The sequence below is a fragment of the Ovis aries genome, chromosome 8 (assembly GCF_016772045.2).
Source record: "Ovis aries strain OAR_USU_Benz2616 breed Rambouillet chromosome 8, ARS-UI_Ramb_v3.0, whole genome shotgun sequence".
In the NCBI taxonomy this organism is placed as follows: Eukaryota; Metazoa; Chordata; class Mammalia; order Artiodactyla; family Bovidae; genus Ovis; species Ovis aries.
This window is the reverse complement of record NC_056061.1, coordinates 64,403,813-64,421,173: the sequence shown is the minus strand read 5'-3', so window position 1 is coordinate 64,421,173 and position 17,361 is coordinate 64,403,813. Positions and strand designations below refer to the sequence as shown.

Here is a 17,361-nt window from a genome sequence, read left to right as displayed (position 1 = left end):
GCAGGTCAGGAAGCAGCAGTTAGAACTGGATATGGAACAACAGACTGGTTCCAAATAGGAAAAGGAGTACATCAAGGCTGTATATTGTCGCCCTGCTTATTTAACTTCTATGCAGAATACATCATGAGAAACGCTGGACTGGAAGAAACACAAGCTGGAATCAAGATTGCTGGGAGAAATATCAATAACCTCAGAAATACAGGTGACACCACCCTTATGGCAGAAAGTGAAGAGGAGCTTAAAAGCCTCTTGATGAAGGTGAAAGAGGAGAGTGGAAAAGTTGGCTTAAAGCTCAACATTCAGAAAAGGAAGATCATGGCATCTGGTCCCATCACTTCATGCCAAATAGATGGGGAAACAGTGGAAACAGTGTCAGACTTTATTTTGGGGGGCTCCAAAATCACTGCAGATGGTGATTGCAGCCATGAAATTAAAAGACGCTTATTCCTTGGAAGAAAAGTTATGACTAACCTAGATAGCGTATTCAAAAGCAGAGACATTACTTTGCCGACTAAGGTCCATCTAGTCAAGGCTATGGTTTTCCCAGTGGTCATGTATGGATGTGAGAGTTGGACTGTGAAGAAGGCTGAGCGCCGAAGAATTGATGCGTTTGAAATGTGGTGTTGGAGAAGACTCTTGAGAGTCCCTTGGACTGCAAGGAGATCCAACCAGTCCATTCTGAAGGAGATCAGCCCTGGGATTTCTTTGGAAGGAATGATGCTAAAGCTGAAACTCCAGGACTCTGGCCACCTCATGTGAAGAGTTGACTCATTGGAAAAGACTCTGATGCTGGGAGGGATTGGGGGCAGAGGAGAAGGGGACGACAGAGGATGAGATGGCTGGATAGCATCATGGACGTGAGTCTGAGTGAACTCCGGGAGTTGGTGATGGACAGGGAGGCGTGCTGCAATTCATGGAGTCGCAAAGAGTCAGACATGACTGAGCGACTGAACTGAACTGAACTAAACTGAGCGACTGAACAACAATATCAACAGGGATGGAACCCGTATCTCCTGCCTCTCTGCATTGACATGCTGGTAAGGCATGTCCTCATCATCTAACACCAAAAAGATCACCATGAGCTCCTAACTTGTCTTTTTACTTCCATCTTTCCCCTCCTAGTTACCCCTCCTCCACTGCCCATGTGAACTGACTGAGGGAACCTCCCCTGCTGAACACTCTGTCCTCTGAAATCACACTGTGCCTGCAGCCACACCTCATCTCCAGATTCCAAAGAAGCACTTGAAGTTCCTGTGATAACAAACTGTTGGAGGTCTCTGCATTGTCAGGCTCTCTTTCCCATATGTTGATCTCTCTGCCTGGGACACCTTTCCTTACCTTTTTAAGTCGATGACACCTACTCATTTTTTGAGCCACAACTCCAATGACACCTCTAACTAAGTAAAGTGTTCTCTGATCCAAAGACAGGAAGAGACGGGAGCTCCTTGCTCCTGCATTTGTTGCATACTTTGCTAAGGGCCTTGATAATATTCAGTAGTAATTGTTTATATTTTCCTATCTCTTTGCCCTACTAGGCTTTGAAAACAGGAACTGTCTTTTCATGTGTGATCTGCAGGAAGTTTCCTATACTACTCAGAATATAGTATTCAGTGAGGAATGATGAAAAATGAATAAGTGAATGAATAAATGATCTCACTCTGACTCACTCTCCTTAATCGTATGTGAATCTCATCCTGGTCTCATTCTCTACCTGCTTAAAGTAATTTTAATTTGATAACTAGCCATTGAAAGAAGGACAGAAGTTTCCAGGCAAAACTGTAACTGCCAGGTGTTGACTATTTTAAAGCGTATGGTTGAAACCAGAAAAATACCTGGCCTCCTGCCTAACCTTTGCTTTGACCAGGAAACTCCCTCTCTCTTTTCTCAACTATCTACAATGTATCCCTGCTTGAAGGTCTAAACTTTTTCTTCTCTAAAAAGCCTTCCCAGCTACCCTCCCATCTGCTCCTGACTTCTGATTAACTTATCTTCTTTTTTTCCCTGAGAAGTTCTTAGTACATGTGATCCAGCACTTTCAATTCTCCTTCTAGGTCTGCTGACCTTTCTCTAGACCTGTCTCCTGAGCAGAGACAGGAGATTCAACACACAGGAGACGTGAAACGTATTTGCTAAGAATTTCCATTCAGTCGCTCAGTTGTGTTCAACTTTGTGTGACCCCATGGACTGCAGCACACCAGGCTTCCCTGTCCATCATCAACTTCCAGAGCTTACTCTAACTCATGTCCGTCGAGTTGGTGATGCCATCCAACCAACTCATCCTCTGTCGTCCCCTTCTCCCCCTGCCTTCAATCTTTCCCAGCATCAGGGTCTTTGCCAATGATTCAGTTCTTCGGCTCAGGTGGCCAAAGTATTGGAGGTTCAGCTCCAGCATCAGTCCTTCCAATGAGCATTCAGGACTGATTTCCTTTAGGATGGACTGGTTGGATCTCCTTGCAGTCCACCAACACCACAGTTCAAAAGCATCAATTCTTCAGCGCTCAGTTTTCCTTACAGTCCAACACTTACATCCATACATGACTACTGGAAAAATCATAACTTTGACTAGACAAACATTTGTTGGCAAATAATGTCTCTGCTTTTTAATATGCTGTCTAGGTTGCTCATAGCTTTTCTTCCAAGGAGCAAGTGTCTTTTAATTTCATGGCTGCTGTCACCACCTGCAGTAATTCTGGAGGTCAAAAAATTAAAGTCTCTCTCTGTTTCCATTGTTTCTCCATCTATGTGCCATGAAATGATGGGACCAGATACCACGACCTTAGTTTTCTCAATGTTGAGTTTTCAGCCAACTTTTTCACTCTCCTCTTTCACTTTCATCAAGAGGTTCTTTAGTTAATTGCTTTCTACCATAGTGTCATGTCATCTGCATATCTGAGGTTATTGATATTTCTCCCAGCAATCTTGATTCCAGCTTGTGCTTCATCCAGCCTAGCATTTCTCATGATGTGCTCTGCATATAACTTAAATAAGCAGGGTGACAATATGCAGCCTTGACGTACTCCTTTTCCTATTTGGAACCAGTCTGTTTTTCCATGTCCAGTTCTAACTGTTACTTGTTGACCTGCATACAAATTTCTCAGGAGGCAGGTCAGGTGGTTTGGTATTCCCATCTCTTTCAGAATTTTCCAGTTTGTTGTGATCCACATTATCAAAGGCTTTGGCATAGACAATAAAGCAGAAATAGATGTTTTTCTGGAACTCTCTTGCTTTTTCGATGATCCAGCAGATGTTGGCAATTTGATCTCTGGTTCCTCTGCCTTTTCTAAAACCAGCTTGAACACCTGGAAGTTCACGGTTTACGTACTGTTGAAGCCTGGCTTGGAGAATTTTGAGCATTATTTTGCTAGTGTGTGAGATGAGTGCAATAGTGTGGTAGTTTGAGCATCCTTTGGCATTGCCTTTCTTTGGGATTGGAATGAAAACTGACCTCTTCCAGTCCTGTGGTCACTGCTGAGTTTTCCAAATTTGCTGGCATATTGAGCGCAGCACTTTCACAGCATCATCATTCATGATTTGAAATAGCTCCACTGGAATTCCATCACCTCCACTAGCTTTGATTGTAGTGATGCTTCCTAAGGCCCACTTGAGTTCACATTCCAGGATGTCTGGCTCTAGGTGAGTGATCACACCATCGTGGTTATCTGGTCATGAAAATCTTTTTTGTACAGTTCTTCTGTGTAGTCTTGCCACTTCTTCTTCATATCTTCTGCTTCTGTTAGGTCCATACCATTTCTGTCCTTTATTGAGCCCATCTTTTCATGAAATGTTCCCTTGGTATCTCTAATTTTCTTGAAGAGATCTCGAGTCTTTCCTTCTATTGTTTTCCTCTATTTCTTTGCACTGATCCCTGAGGGAGGCTTTCTTATCTCTCCTTGCTATTCTTTGAAACTCTGTATTCAAATGAGTATATCTTTCCTTTTCTCCTTTGCCTTTTGCATCTTTTCTTTTCTCAGCTATTTGTAAGGCCTCCCCAGACAGCCATTTTCCCTTTTTACATTCCTTTTTCCTGGGGATGGTCTTGATCACTGCCTCCTGTACAGTATCATGAACCTCCGTCCATAGTGCTTCAGGCACTCTGTCTATCAGATCTAATCCCTTGAATCTATTTGCCACTTCCACTGCATAATCATAAGGGATTTGATTTAGGTCATACCTGAATGGTCTAGTGGTTTTCCTTACTTTTTTCAATATAAGTCTGAATTTGGCAATAAGGAGTTCATGATTTGAGCCACAGTCAGCTCCCGGTCTTGTTTTTGCTGACTGTATAGAGCTTCTCCATTTTTGGCTGAAAAGAATATAATCAATCTGATTTCAGTATTGACCATCTGGTGATGCCCATGTATAGAGTCTTCTCTTGTGTTGTTGCAAGAGGGTGTTTGCTATAACCAGTGCATTCTCTTGGCAAAACTCTGTTAGCCTTTGACCTGCTTCATTCTGTACTCCAAGGCCAAATTTGCCAGCTACTCCAGGTTTCTCTTGACTTTTTGCATTCTAGTCCCCTCAAAGAAAAGGACATCTTTTTGGGGTGTTAGTTCTAGAAGGTCATGTAGGTCTTCATAGAACCATTCAACCTCAGCTTCTTCAGCGTTACTGGTTGGGGCATAGACTTGGATTACTGTGATAATGAATGGTTTGCCTTGGAAACAAACAGAGATCATTCTGTTGTTTTTCAGATTGCATCCAAGTACTGCATTTCAGACTCTTTTGTTGACTGTGATGGCTACTCCATTTCTTCTAAGGGATTTTTCCCCATAATACTAGATATAATGGTCATATGAGTTATATTCACCCATTCTAGTCCATTTTAGTTCGCTCATTCCTAAAAAGTCAGTGTTCACTCTTGCCATCTCCTGTTTGGCCACTTGCAAAGCTGAGCACTGAAGAATTGATGCTTTTGAACTGTGGTGTTGGAGAAGACTCTTGAGAGTCCCTTGGACTACAAGGAAATCCAACCAGTCCATTCTAAAGGAGATCAGCCCTGGGATTTCTTTGGAAGGAATGATGCTAAAGCTGAAACTCCAGTACTTTGGCCACCTCACTGGAAGAGTTGACTCACTGGAAAAGACTGTGATGCTGGGAGGGATTGGGGGCAGAGGAGAAGGGGACGACAGAGATGAGATGGCTGGATGGCATCACTGACTCGACGGACGTGAGTCTGAGTGAACTCCGGGAGATGGTGACGGACAGGGAGGCCTGGCGTGCTGCAGTTCACGGGGTCGCAAAGAGTCGGAAATGACTAAGCAACTGAACTGAACTGAACTGAACTGAATTTGCCTTGATTCATGGACCTAACATTCCAGGTTCCTATGCAATACTGCTTTTTTACAGCGTAAGACTTTACTTCCATCAACAGTCACATCCACAACTGGGTGTTGTTTTTGCTTTGACTCCATCTCTTCATTCTTTCTGGAGTTATTTCTCCACTGATCATCAGTCTGAGTGAACTCCGGGAGATGGTGATGAACAGGGAGGCCTGGCGTGCTGCAATTCATGGGGTCGCAAAGAGTCGGACACGACTGAGCGACTGAACTAAACTGAACTGAACTGAACTGAACCGACCTGGGGAGTTCATTTTTCAGTGTCCTATCTTTTTGCCTTTTCATACTGCTCAGTATGAAAGTGAATCCCAATAATTCTATGAGGTAGGTGTTACAAATAGCATAGGAGCATAGCAATAAAGACTGAGACTAATGTTCTAGGATCTAACTGTCGGGGCTGTAATCCTGATGTCCCATTCTCTCTGGGAAACCTTAAGTTACTAAGGTTACTAATAAATCTCTTTATGCCTCAGTTTCCCCATCTATACAATGAGATTAATGAAAGCACATATCTATTGCTTATATCTTTCATCCTTATTAAAAGGGAGAATGCATACCAATCACTAAGCAAATTCCTTAGCACAGTCCCTGGCCCACTGTACATACTCAGTACATTTGCTGTTTACTTGCTCAGTCCTGTCTGACTCTTTTGCAACCCCACAGACTGTAGTCCACCAGGCTCCTCTGTCCATGGGATTTTCCAGGCAAGGGTACTAGAGTAGTCTGCCATTTTCTTCTCCAGGGGATCTTCCCAACCCAGGGATCAAATCCAGGTCTCCTGAATTGCAGATTCTTTACCATCTGAGCCACAAGGGAAGCCCCTACTTAATACATAGTTGGCCATTATTAATCTATTTTATGCCGTGCCATGCTAAGTTGCTTCAGTAGTGTCCAACTCTGTCCATGGAATTCTCCAGGCAGAAATACTGGAGTGGGATGCTGCGCCCTCCTCCAGAGGATATTCCCAACCCAGAGATCAAATCCATACCTCCACTGGCAGGCAGGTTTTTTACCACTAGTGCTACCAATCTATTTTGTAGTGATAAGAAAACTGGTGCTAAAGAATAAATTATTCTGTTTTATATAGGAACTTCTCACTAGCTCTGTGATGACCTAGAGGGGTGAGATGGCAGGGTGGTGGGAGTGTGGGGAGGAAGGAGGGATGCTCAAGAGGGGGAATATATGCATAGTTAGAGCTGATTCATGTTGTTGTACGGAAGAAACCAATACAACACTGTAAAGTAATTATCCTCCAACTAAAAATGAAAATGAAAAAAAAAAGACAAATATATTATCCACGATCACTCAGAGAAAAATTGAGAGGTAGGGCTGAAGTAGCAGAAAGTTAGGAGGGTTTCAAATGGGTAAAATGACAAGGCTGAAGTGGGAGTAACAAAGGTAAGCTGACTCGAAGAGGAGGGTCTCAGAAACAGTCCTGTTGGGTCCGTACAAGGGGGAAGGCTGCACAGACAGAGATCACGGTAGGATGCTGTGATCCTGGTGAGCAAGGCTTGGGGTGAAGGGATGAGCAATACAACACAGGAGAGTGCATTCTAGAATGGGGTTTGAGGGCATATTGGTTCAGATAAGGCACACAGGACTAAACAGAGCAAGATGGGCTGGAAAAGAATTCAACACAATGAGCAAGTAAGAGCACCCCCCAGGTGAGCCTCATCCCAGAAGATAAAACACCACCCTGGAGCCTGTGACAAAGGAGTGTCTGGAAATAAAGCTGTGACTGCTTTAATCTGAGGGAAGGAGTACCCCTGTGGCATTTCTCACTTGTACTTGGTTATTTCACCTACATTTTCTTCCCTTTGGGCCAAGATCAGCTATGTGCTTGTGCCCACCCTTGCAGCCAACATCTACATTAGGCAGAGAAAGCACAGTGCCCAGGGTCTAAGATATTTTCAGTGGTGCATGAAAATATTTTCATTTTCATTACTTTTCAAATTGGAAGAGAAAAATAACATAAAAATAATGAATACATAAAAATGAATCCACCCCATGTTGTACACATCTTCATATCAACACAGTCCTAAACTATGATTATCAATGTGGAGGAAGGGGTCTTTGAAGGCAAAAGTCCTCAGCTTAGTGAGGGAATTACTTTCTAGATAAAGTACCAAAGTCATAATGCAGTCCTGCCAATCATGTGGGGTGGAATCAGTGAACAAGAAATGCTAAAAAAGACTTGGGAAAAGCCCAGAACACGAGGGACCTATGTTTGGAGAAGAAATCTCTCTTTGGGGTGAGGACAAAGAAGATGCCAGATTCTGCCCACACCTCCCCCCCCAGCCCCACCCGCCACCTCAGCAAGGGTACAGCTTTGTATCCACCCACATTAATTACACCTATGGGACCCATTCAGTCATTTTCATGCAACATCGAAGATGACCCAAGCACTTTGGCATCTTTGTTTCTATCATTTGCTCAAGCTCTTCCTCATGTTCGGCCTGTGAAATACCTAGCTCATTGATACTGCCTCAAAATGTTTTTTAAAATGACAGCATCAATTTTCCTTGTTTTGAGCTCTTGAATCATTCATTTAGAAGAATGGAATTTTCATGCTGCAACCTAAATAAGACCTATACATCTATTCTTACAAAATATTAGGATCAGTTAAGAACTCTTATCACTGAAATCTTTTGAACAAGTAAGAAAGACAAGGATTTGCTCTTCCTTCTTATTTTGCACTGAACACAATCCATTGGGGTTTATAAATACACTTTATCAAATCCCTCTGTGCAAGTAGTCCTGAGTGTTTCCCCCACCAACCCTGCACCATGAGAGAATGAATAAATGAATATCTAAGAGGGCCCGCACAATACCCACGAGATAATCGGCATGCTGCGAGTGTCTGAAGATATCGTGTATGATAGACACCAAGGAGTGACCCTGTGCGTTTTACTCCTGAATTACTGGTTGGCAGAAATGGCTAAGCAATACAAACAGATCCAAGGAGGATACAACAGATAAACTCAGAAAACCGGTGGGCATGATTAGTAGATGGCAGAAATATATTTCTGTCCCCTGCCACCCCCACAGATTTACGCAGGACGCAGTTTCTGATTTCCTTTGTTTTTCAATCTCAGTCTATTCTAGCTCCAGTGACTGACTACAAATGGCCACACTGTTTACAGAAGGCTGGGGTATCCGTTGTTGAAGGAAGATGGAATCGAGCAAGTCCACCTCCCACTCCAGAAGTCTGGTTCCCAGCTCGGTGGAGGCTCTTGGGGTTCCAGCCTCCTAGGGAGTCAGTGAAGACCACCGGAGGTGATCTCTAAATCCAATCTCTGGGAGACCAGCTTGCAGCGGCCTTGCAAGCGGAAGGAGACAGAGGGAGCGTCCCCACAACAGCCACACTGAAAATAATTATTCTGATCCACCAACGCCAACTAAACTATGAGAACGGTCTTGTAAGCAAGGTCTGCTTTAATAGAAACATAAGTATTATGCATTGCAGTCTATTATAAATTGGTTGTAATTTTCTCCTGACACTTTCTGAATTAGTTAGTATACAAAAATAATAATAATAATAATAACAAATGCCACAAAGCAAAAAAAAAAGCAAACTCAATGTCTGAAGGTTAATGATTGCTCATGAAAGCCACAGAAATAAATTATCTGCCTAGGGACACTGTCACATGATCAGCACAAAAGCAGCAAGAGCCAAAAATGTTTATGTAGAGGGAAAAAACACTGTCAGCGTCACAGAACCCTTCCCCCCACAGCTAAATTCGAGTCCTGAGCCAGCCAGCTGCTCCTGACTGCTTACATTAAACTAATTTGTGCTGCTACATTGCAGCTGCTTAATTTTTAGGCTGAACTTTATCACCAATAAGTGTTACAATAACAAGCGATATGATGGTATCTCTGAAGAAATATCCATCAACCTCCAAACAATGACAGCTTCAGGAGAGGAGAATGCAGAAAAACAAATTAAAAAAAAAAAAGACAGAAAAGAAAATCACCCCCACACTGCCTCTTTAAAGGGGGGGAGGGGCGAACTTTTAGTGGGAAAGGCTTTAAAACGCTGCTTTGTTCCGAAGGCCATTCTGAAATGAAGAAGGGGGATGATTGAAAAGGTTAGCGAGCAGGGGAGGAGTTAACAAGTAAGATGTGCTTTTGCTAAGAGAGGGTGATTTGCAAGGTGAGAGCCTGAGATGGGAGAAGGCAATTTTGCTACAACAATGCATCTAGCCCCTCTCTTTCTCTTGCTCACTGCCCCCCTCACTCCCTACCCCAAACCTTATGCCAACCCAACCTGGAGCTTAAGCCGTGATTCCAGACTTGTTCTCAACATTCTCCTCTGGCCAGCCTGGCCCTGGAGCTGACAGTATTACTTGTTGTTCCCCAGGTCTTCCTGTGTTGTTTTCCTAGCCCAGTGTAAATGCAGAAACTCTTCTTTGGACAGAAACAGACACTGACCTGAACTGGTTTCAATTCCTGCCAAATATGCAGGCACTGTTTTTGCTACATTTTGGAATTTGGCTTACACCCTACATCAGGCATTTATTTGTACTCAGAACTAGAATAGAGACCTAACTACTTAAAACAAAAAAGATTTTTTTTTTTAAGCATTAGGAATGCACTGAAACTTTTCCACTATTAATTCATCTGAATATGATGAATGTTTTTTAGTTGAGCTATCTCATTACCCTCTCCTGTTTACTATGTGTGTGGTGGGGGAGGTGGGGGTGGAAGGGTAAAGGTTGTGGGGGACAATTCAGCTTCACCCTGCTCAGTAATTACAAAAACAATTCCTTTGAAAGCCGGGGAAGAACACTCATGTCAGCTATTTACAGCATTTTTTAAATTCTGTGGTTTTCAGAATTAAGGTTCAAAGTGAGTGTCACTAATGTTGAGTAATAAAGTAGTTTTCCTTGCACAAAGATACTCTAAATTTAAAGAGAGATGTTTACGCTGGAATAATTTTCTCTGGCAGGAAAGAGGGGCGGGGGGAGATTTAGACCCGCCCCTGTTTTTTTCAACTCCATGACACCTTTACACCTCGTGGTCCCAGCCCAGCCCTAGCAGTATTTTCTTTTTTCAGGCGGCTGATAAATCACACTATGGAGCTGACTCAGAATGCCACAGGGGCAGGGCCTTGTTTCCATGGGTTTCTGTTGATGTCCCCCGACTGTGGCTCGGTGAGTGTGTTTGTGAGAGCTCTCTAAGGGACAATCCCAGAGGATGTGGATATGGAAGGAGTCCCTAGGGCCCGTCAGGATGGCTCAGCCCCTGTGCCAAGTGGGTCACTGTTGTGCAACTCCAGGCTTTCTCTCCACCCAGGGCTCAGCGGGACGTCTCTGTCTGCTGTTGGCAAGGCTTTAAGACTGCTGGGAACTCAGACACAAGCATCCTGGGGCCTGGAGGTGTGGCAGGGTGTAACTTGAATGAGGGTAACTTTCTAAAAGGCTCCTAACCATAGGCAGCTTGGAAAGGCATTAAGATGGGAGAATAATGGAAGGGAGGGTCTTTGAACAGCCACTCGATTTTCTTAATTCTGGAGTCCTCTGCTTCCTTTGGTTGCCCTTGAACAGAGTACAAGGCCTTCTTACAGTTGGAGGCCAGTTATTGTTCAGCTGCTAAGTCATATCTGACTCTTCATGACCCCATGGACTGCAGACACCAGGTTTCCTTGTTCTTCACTATGTCCCAGAGTTTGCTCAAACTCATGTCCATTGAGTCGATGATGCCATCCAACCATCTCATCCTCTGTCATCCCCTTCTCTTCCTGCCCTCAATCTTTCCCAGCATCAGGGTCTTTTCCAGTGAGTCAGCTCTTCACATCAGGTGGCCAAAGTATTGCAGCTTCAGCTTCAGCATCAGTCCTTCCAGTGAATGTTCAGGGTTGATTTCCTGTAGGATTGAACGGTTTGGTTTCCTTGCTGTCCAAGGTATTCTCGAGATGGACATCCTGTCAAAACTTCAAGTGTGAAATGAGGAATTAATTTGATGGAATGTATCCATCTATCTCACCTGTTTCTCCAGAGCTGGACTGAACTGGTCTGACGAGGACACTTGAAGGCTAGTGGATGAGTTCATACATTTGGTGCGGAAGACAGAGCTAAAGATGTGGGTGCTGGTGTGTATGTGTGAATGTGTACACACGCATATGTGTGGGGAGCACATATGAATTCAGAAACAGTTGGTATCTGAGGCTGTTTAATCCTGGACCTTGCAGGTTAGTTTTTCTCTCTGTTTGGACTTGAGGCCTCTGTCACAACCATGCCCCAGTAGATCATCGGTCAGGCCAAGAAGCATCGTAGCTTGATTCCCCTTCATATTTACTGGAGCAGGAGGTACTGGAGCAACACTGCACGTCTTGCACCTGGCCTTATTCAATCGCAATGTCAGGTGGGCCAAAAAGAGTAACCCAGAACCCTGGAACCAGCTGGGTCCTAATGATCAATACAAGTTCTATTCAGTGAAGGTAGATTACAGAAAACTGAATAAAGAAGGTCCAGACTTCTAAATGAAGCATTTCACTATAAAGCTGCTTAGAATGAAGGTCTCCCAGAAGTTGTCCACACAATTTTCCACTTAATCAGGAAATATCTCCCCTCTAAATGCATGAAATCATGTTGGTGTTTTCTGTTGGGGTTTACACTGATTAATAAATAGTCTGAAACTTGAAAAAAAAAAAAAGAAAACAGTCGGTATGAAGACATTCTTCTTCATTCTCAAGCCAGCCCCACGATGACAGAAAGAACTTGCTACTAGCCAGAAATGATGTCTCAGCATTGAGCAGTTTGAATTGGCTACTTTCCTGAAAATCTCTAGAAACAAATCTTTTTCCATGTAGCCTTTTCCAGAACAGTGACAAATTAGCATAGACTCTGCAGATCCTGAATTAGGATCATAACTCAGGAACGTGGCTACATTTACCCCTGTGAGCTCCATAAGCATTTGAGGCCTTATAGCTGCAGATTCCCTCAGCTGTCTCTGAACTTCCCTCAATCTAACTTTGCTTTTAAGCTAGAAATTATGCCTTTCTGGCTTCTAATTGTCAGAGAAGTGAAAACAGTTAATGAGGTAGGTTGTCATTTCCAATTCACAGCATTAATGTTTATCATCATCAGCTTGTGATGTATCATTTTTCGCAAAGTGTGGAAAGCAATATATATGACTAAGGAGTATAAGTGCTATTCTGCATTTTTGCTTTCCTGTTGAGCGACTGAACTGAACTGAACTGAACTGTGAGCACATAGGCCAAATTATAAAGTGACAAAAGTCAGATATCTAAGTATTCGTTCTTAGGATTATAAGTGACTTATCTCTAAAATTAAAACTGCTGTCACTATTAAAACTTTTTAAAATATTTCTTTTTGCCTGCACTGGGTCTTCATTGCTATGCACAGGCTTTCTCAAGTTGTGGTAAGCGGGCACTACTCTCTAGTTGTGTGCACAAGCTTCTCGTTGCAGTGACTTCTTTTGTTGCTCAGCATGGTCCCCAGGCACTTGGACTTCAGTAATGTCAGCACTTAGGCTCAGTAGCTGTGGCTCGCGGGCTCCAGACTGCTGGTGTACAGGCTCGGTTGCCCCATCGCATGTGGGATCTTCCTGGACCAGGGATCGAACTGGTGTCCCTTGCATTGCAAGACAGATTCTTAACCAGTGGACCACTAGGGAAGTCCAACATTTTTATATAAGTTCATGATAAAATATTTTTGTTCTAAAATCATAAATTTCTTTACAGGTCATCAAAAGAGATGATGTACGTGAAAATGTCTTGCAAACAGTGGATGCTATTTAAACATAAAGGATATCCACATCTGTTTTCAAATTTTAACCATAATCTCTTCTTTTATTTGCAACAAAAGTAAAGAAAGGTAAATTGATCAGGTAAAATATTCCAGGAAACAGGACTCAAAGACAAGTCTTGCCACAGTTCTTCACTCAACCAGTATTTACTGTGTGTTTACGGTGTATACAGTGAGGGTATTGTGTGTTTATTGTGTATACTGATGTCATGGGACTTGAGAGGCACTTTGAATAACATTCTCCTGCTTCCTGGTGGTTCAGACTGTAAAGCGTCTGTCTATAATGCTGGAGACCCGGGTTCAATCCCTGGGTTGGGAAGATCCCCTGGAGAAGGAAATGGCAATCCACTCTAGGACTATTGCCTGGAAAATCCCATGGACAGAGGAGCCCAGTAGTCTACAGCCCATGGGGTCGCAAAGACTCGGACACGACTGAGCAGCTTCACTTCACTTCACTTCTCCTGCTTGAAATACGTATCCTCACTAGTGGAAAACATCCCCCCATTTAAACGCAAAGAGGTGAGACAACAGAGCAAAAAGCCAGTATCTCTGAAATCCCTCAGTTGGCATGTACTTGACTGTACTGAATGGTAAACGATGGGAAAGATTTGGATAGAGATGCCTGATGGCTCAGACTGTAAAGGATCGGCCTGCAGTGCAGGAGACCTGGGTTTGATCCCTGGATCAGGAAGATTCCCTGGAGGAGGGAATGACTACCCACTCCAGTATTCATTCTTGCCTGGAGAATTCTATAACAGAGGAGGCTGGCGGGCTACAGTCCATGAGGTCACAAAGTCAGACATGACTGAGCACGCACACACACCTATAGGGAGAGCCCACCTGTCCAATAGGCACACTTGGCCCTATGCCCAGAGCCCAGGATACTTTTAAGTACCTATGAAAATGTTCCAATTTCTTTTAAAATCAGGAGACAAAGGAAACTGTTAAGCCAAAGAATGTTTCAATTTATAATATTAATACATTCATCTTTGTATTAACAAAATCATAAAATAATTTTTAACATTTCTTTTAAGGGAGGAAAAGTTCATGAAGGCAAAATTGCTTGTATTAGTTTCCTGCTGCTGTTGTAATAAATTAGGACAAACTTGATATCATTATCTTACAGTTCTGGTGGTCAGAAGAACAAAATGAATTTCATGAGGTTGGACACATGGGGGCTTGTTCCCCATAGAGAGGAAAAATTGAGGGCCCTACATCAACTGAGAGCCTGGCAAGAGCCCCATTGAAGTGAGAGGCCAATCTTATTGGGAACCTCTGGGACTGCACCATCTGATACAAGGGTATGGAAGATCCCTACCACCTTCTGCATGTGAATACATACTGATCCCACCAGCTCATTCACTTTAGAATAAAGTTTCTAAAGCCAATGCTCATAGGCAGAGGCAAACAGAACAAGATGGTTAGAATACCTCCACTCAATTCAGTGGATGTTTTCTAGAGACAGACTTTCTTGTCCAAACTTTGTTCTCTAAGGTCCCAGCAGTGTATTCTTAAAATGACCTTTAAGAATCTAAGGGACACATTTTCAGGACTGGAATTATAATTACAAGAAGAATGTGCAAGGCAGCTATTTCTGGTACCATGATGGATAGGATAGTGATGTTTATGAAAACAAACGAGTTGAGCAATGTTCCAGCAGACTTCATCCTGCCAGGGAAGACCATTGGGCCAACAGGACCCACGGTTTCCTTTACTAAGAGGGATTTGTCTCCCCATAATATTATGTAATTGACTCACATCTCCTCATTTTTCGTTTAACAAACCCACACACAGCTCCAGAGATGCCAAGTCCACACATATTTCATTTTTTTTTATCAGATATTTAACACAAGGAGACACATTTGCAGTCTACAGTTTAAACAACAGTCTAGGAAACTTTTGTGATTGTAGGATCTAATTTCAGCTTTCCTGTAATCCATTCCTCTGTATTACCATCTGTAAAATGGATATAGCAGTAATAAACCAAGTCATGAAATTATTTATAGGAATAACCACTGATGGGGATAATATAGCACTTTACACATATAAAATCCTAAATAGTCCAAGCAATAAAAAGTAACATTTCCCAGTGATATCTCCATGAAAGCTAGTTTTTTTCTGAACAGGTATAAATTTTCCACAGAGATGCCTAAACTACAGTACTGCACACATAGATGTGAAATATAAACCTGATAGAAAAACAGAGCTGTGTAACGAAATCTGAATTTGAATGTTGGAATTTTATCTCAATACATCTAGCAATCTTCTTTTTGTTGTTGTTGTTTTTATTGAATATTGCATTTTGGTTTTCTTCCCATCATGAGAGGAAAATTAAAATCACAGAAACTATTTTACAGACAGGCCTACCAAATACTTTCTGAGTCTCTTAGTGAAAGACCAGGTCTTCAGAAAACTTCTCCAAGGGAAAATTCTTTGAAGTGTTTTACAGCCATTTGATTTTGATTATTTGCATTATTCTAAAATATCTTCATTCTCTAAAGCCTGGTAATAGTAAGTATTGTAGGAGGCACTTTGATAAATAAGAGAAAACTAAAAAGTAATAGTAAAAAAAAATTCCTCACTGAAGAGAACTGACATGGGGAAGGGATGGTTAAAATAAAAAACTGAAATGGAAATTTGGTGCTGCTTTATTTTTAAGAAAAGAAAATAATTCCCCACCACTGATAAACAATTTTTATAAAAACGAGGTTTAAAAACAGTAAAAGAGCAAAATCATGAAGGTTGAGGCATTAAGTGGGATTTCTGCAGAGAAATTACATAACAACACTTTGGAAAGAAGATTTAGGTGAAACTAGAATAGTGACATCCTGAATACTGTTTGGCCACAGACAGTAGAAATTTCTCCCTTTGTAGTGCCTTTCACCTCATCTCTGCAGGACAGAATAGGGAAACAGAGTAAACTCTGAACAGCAGAAAACTATATCCAACTTGCAACAGGAAAAAAAGAAACCATGAGTGTTGTATCATTCCAAAATATTCTTGGACATTCCCTAGATTTTTTTTTTTTTTTTTTCCATCTTGCTGCTATACTTGCCCAACCATGCTGGGGTGTTATGCTATTTTAGACAAGAGTTAACAGGTCTTTTATATACACACATTTCCACATTCCAATGAGACCTATTATATCCTTTTCCTCCCCACCCCACCCCCCCACACACACACAACGCACACTCACCACTCTCTCTCCTCCTCCATTCACACAGTACCCTCTCCATCCACTCATTTTTCCTTGTTGTTTAACACTTCCCAATGACTGAATGTTTCCAAAGCCATGCAAACCCACAGGACTGAGAAAGGTTTCCATCACATGACATGGTTGACTCTGCAGTCAGAAAGCAGGTAAAACAGCAAATGGCAGGGAAAGAAAGGGCTTAGACTGGGCTGATAATTAAGTGAGGGGGTGGGAACAGGCCTCCAGGAATACTGTAGCACCTTTCTACTCACCCTGTTTCCTGTAGACCAACAGCATCAGCTGGGATCTTGTCAGAAATGCAGAAACTTAGGGCTCACTTGGATTCAAATCTATTTAATCAGAATCTGCATTTTAACAAGACCTCTAGATGAGTCAGAGACACTAAGGTTAGAGAAACACTTCCTTGGGTCAGTCTCTTGCCACCAGAAAACTAAAGAGAGTAGTCAAAAACATAAACATTTATATCCAATAACGGAACAAAATTATAATTTCCCTTGATATTTCGAGAACTATTAGGCTTTGCAACCAAGATGCAGTAAGCTCCTCCTGCTCTCATTCTTCTCATTATTTAGGAGGATTCTCTGTGCTTGACCTGCAGATTCCCTCAGTCAGCCCAATGACTTCATGGCAATGCAAGGAAACTACAGTCTAAAATCTGGGCTTTGGAACAGAGACCTAAGGCCCCACTCCACCTGCCCAGACAATTAACACTGTGATGGGCACTCCACCCTCCGCTCCCAGTGAAATCTGCTCCCAAAGAGGGGAATGTAGTGTTACCCCTTGCAGAGTCATTTTCATTCAACTCAACAGAAATTACTGAATATACAGTATTTGGTAAAGAAGATGCAAGTTTATTTTTTCCTTTTTAGGCTAAGTTGCATTGGAGGATGTTCAGGAATCCCTATACCACACCTGATTGTCATCAGCCCTCTTTATAAGACCAGTCCTGATCTCACTACAGAGGAGAAGGTTGAGGGGAGAGGTTTAGAGTCACTTGGGGTTCTATAGAAAAGTGCCTTCTTTTTTTTTTTTTTCCTTCTGT

At 42.4% G+C, this 17,361-nt stretch overlaps 1 long non-coding RNA gene and 1 pseudogene across 1 annotated transcript; both read left to right on the top strand.

Moving 5' to 3' along the window:
* Window positions 1–4,695: 4,695 nt before the first annotated feature.
* Window positions 4,696–10,231, top strand: LOC121820194 (uncharacterized). Its single transcript, XR_006060642.2, has 2 exons — window positions 4,696–5,660; window positions 8,432–10,231. It is a non-coding gene; the product is annotated as an uncharacterized LOC121820194 (long non-coding RNA).
* Window positions 10,232–11,570: 1,339 nt separating this feature from the next.
* Window positions 11,571–15,741, top strand: LOC114116202 (cytochrome c oxidase subunit NDUFA4-like; annotated as a pseudogene).
* Window positions 15,742–17,361: the final 1,620 nt, after the last annotated feature.